We start from the raw sequence: 3,349 nt of genomic DNA, 5'->3' as shown, positions 1-3,349 counted from the left end.
CGTGGGCTTAAAATTACGAGAGAGCAGTATGTTCAGTTACATTTTATATTGTAGATGTATACATTTGTAATATACTATTAACATAATAAGGTACACTTTAACTTCACTATAGTCAAGCATTGGATAAATCAATTAACTGTGTTTTACCACAAAATAACCATGGTTTTGCTAATAATAATCAATACACCAAAAAAAAAAAAAAAAAAAAAAACTTTTACCACAAAAAAAACATTCATTTTCGTAAGGGGAATATGAGTGTTTGTTTTTTTGTAGTTTTTGAGTCAATTGCATACCGCTTTTAGCTGTACACATTAATTAACTTAAACAGTTTTCGTAAATGCATTTCAGAGAAAAGTGAATTCTGAGATTTGAATAATGCATCTGACGTGTGTGATGACGTCACGACGCACGTATTTTGATTTTTACCAGTCGTTCAAGACGGACGGATTCAGTCCCAAGGTACGTTAAAATATCTTAAAATTAATTATATTTGATTATCGTTTGACCATTCTGAAGTTTATCAGTAGACTATCATATTTCGAATGCGAAATGTTGTCAATAACGCGGTGTCCAACTCGCTATTAGTGATAAGCTGCTGTGTAGCTTAGCTTAGCTTATAGCTAATGTTAAAGGTTTGAAAGATAGCACTGTCAGCCTGTTATATCGAATTAGTACACCCGATTGTTTTGTTAAATATATGTATTGGTGTGTATGTATATGTTAATGAAAAAAGGTAGCGTCAGCAAATCTGTTTTTTAAATGTAGCGTGAAAGTTAAGCATTTATTGACTGTTTAGAGTTTGTAAGGCTTTTACCTAACTGTATTTAGTATTAATGATGCTGCATTCTTTCCTCAGAAGCTAAAGTTTTTCAAAGACATTTGTAGGGAGGACTTTGCAGCTAATGGTAAGTCATTTTAAACTCTTAAGATATAATAATTCATTCGTAGTAGTAAATCAAGCTTCAGTTTAGATAACGTTATATACATATTTAGGCGGTTTCCCGGACAGGGATTAGACTACTCCTAGACTAAAATAAATGTAAGAGCTGTCCAAACTGAAAACAACTTGCACTGACATATCTTAAAATACACCAGTGTCCTTTGTTTTGCCTCAAAATGCACACAGGTAATGTTTTTATTAAGGCATGTTTTTTGAAACTAGTTATATTTCTTAATTAAACTAAGGCCTAGTCCTGTTTTAAGCTAATCCCTTTCCAGGAAACCACCCAATTGTCTGCTTGTTGCATTTTCTTTCTGACAAGTTTTACATTTAAATTTAATACAATAAAATCTTTCTTTAGGAGCTGAAGTATTTTATGTAAGGAGGATTTTGCAGCCCATATAGGCAAGTCATTATAATGAAAACTCTTAGGTGTGGTTTCCCAGACAGGGATTAGATTTATCCAGGACTAGACCTTAGTTTAATTAGGATAGTTTTAACAAAAATGCCTTACTAAAAACATTACTTATGTGCTTTACGATGTAAAACAAAGGGCACTGATGTATTTTAAGATATGTCAGAGCAAGTTGTTTTCAGTTTGGACAGCTCTTACATTTATTTTAGTCATGGACTAGTCTAATTCCTGTCTGGGAAACCGCCCCTTAATATATATGATGACATTTAAGTCAAGCTCTAGTTTAGGTAAAAATATATCTGCTATACAATCTCTGCCAGTAAACTATAGATTTAATACAGTAAGTCTTAAATTAATGTAATGTTTTAATATTAAACACTTTTTAATTGAGCTTATTGTCTCTCTTTTTCAGATTTCCTTAGGCTGAACCAAAACCTGCCAGACTAAAGTTGATTTGGGAGAGAAAGACGTTGTAAACTCAATCATCTTGAAATTCTTCAATGAGTAATTGTTCAATTTTTAGGCAAATACTGTACACTTTGAATGGTGTGAATAAAACTATATTTTAAATATATTTAAAATGAATTGTTTTTGACTGTTTTAATCAGCTTTTATTTATTTGGAAAAGAATATTTTGGTTATGTTACCAGCTAAAGTAATCTATTCACAAAATAGCACTCTTTAAGTTAACTAATTATTAACGCACTTGAAGTATACTCATTACTAATCTAGCTGCAGGTATGTAAAAGTATACAAAATGTAATGTACTTGGCATATTCATTTTTCACCAGGGCAGTTTTTAGAGTTTTGGATTGGCCAAAAATATATAGAATGTACGCAAACAGTCTATTTAAGGTATACTGATTGTATGTTTGCAAGACACTCATAATACATTTGCAATGTACTCCTAACATAAATAAAACACACTCTAAATCCACTTATCAAGCATGAATTTAGCACAAAAACAGTCATGTACTTAAATTGTACTAAATACACTTAAAGTTGTTCCACTTTAGCACACAAAAGTACACTAAATACACTTAAAGTTGTACTTTGTTACAATTAATATACAACTAAAATATATTAAGTACAAAATTAGTTGTTCCAAAATAGCACTCTTTAAATAAACTAATCAATAGCACACTTTAAGTATACTGGTCATTAGTGTGACTGCAAGTATACTTAAGTATATCAAAATTAAATATATTTAGCATACTATTTTTTCACCAGGGCACTATCCCATGATGCCCTGGCAGAGGAGTTATCCAATGTAGAAGAAGAGGCATGCGGCTGTTTTCGCGCTGGAATGACATGACGTGATGACGACGTATGTCACGTGATGTAGCAACATGGGGGATGTAGTACGTCCGAATCTCATTCATACTACCAGGATTCATACTATACAGTACCTACTATACAGTATGCGGTTTCGGACGCAGCCCAATTCTTTAAAATGATCATTTTGTGTTACTTAAAGGAAAACACCACCGTTTTTCAATATCTTACTATGTTCTCACCTCAACTTAGATGAATTAATACATACCTATATTTTTCAATGCATGCACTTTTAATCTTTTTAAAGCGCCTCGTGAATGTGTTAGCATTAAGCCTAGCCCCATTTATTCCTATGGCTCCAAACAGGGATGATTTTAGAAGCCACCAAACACTTCCATGTTTTCCCTATTTGAAGACTGTTACACGAGTAGTTACAGGAGTAAGTATGGTGGCACAAAATAAAACTTTTGTTTGGAGCCATAGGAATGAATGGGGCTAGGCTAAATGCTAACACATTCACAAAGCGCTGTACAAAGATTAAAGTGTATGCGTTGGAAAAAGATAGATTAATTAATCTAAGTTGAGGTAAGAACATAGTAAAATATTGAAAAACGGTGGTGTTTTACTTAAAAAAAAGAAAGAATAATATGGGTTTAAAAGAACATAAGGGTTAGTAAACAAAGACAGATTTTTCTCTTTCGGATGAAGAACCACATTTC

General features: G+C 32.2%; 1 long non-coding RNA gene across 1 annotated transcript; it reads left to right on the top strand.

The window, feature by feature from the left end:
* The first annotated feature begins 262 nt into the window (after positions 1–262).
* LOC135717681 (uncharacterized) lies at positions 263–1,899 on the top strand. Its single transcript, XR_010520335.2, has 4 exons — positions 263–459; positions 857–905; positions 1,302–1,345; positions 1,768–1,899. It is a non-coding gene; the product is annotated as an uncharacterized lncRNA (long non-coding RNA).
* The last annotated feature ends 1,450 nt before the right edge of the window (positions 1,900–3,349 follow it).

Source organism: Paramisgurnus dabryanus, chromosome 13, assembly GCF_030506205.2.
Source record: "Paramisgurnus dabryanus chromosome 13, PD_genome_1.1, whole genome shotgun sequence".
Lineage (NCBI taxonomy): Eukaryota > Metazoa > Chordata > Actinopteri > Cypriniformes > Cobitidae > Paramisgurnus > Paramisgurnus dabryanus.
This window is presented reverse-complemented; position numbering and strand designations above follow the sequence as displayed.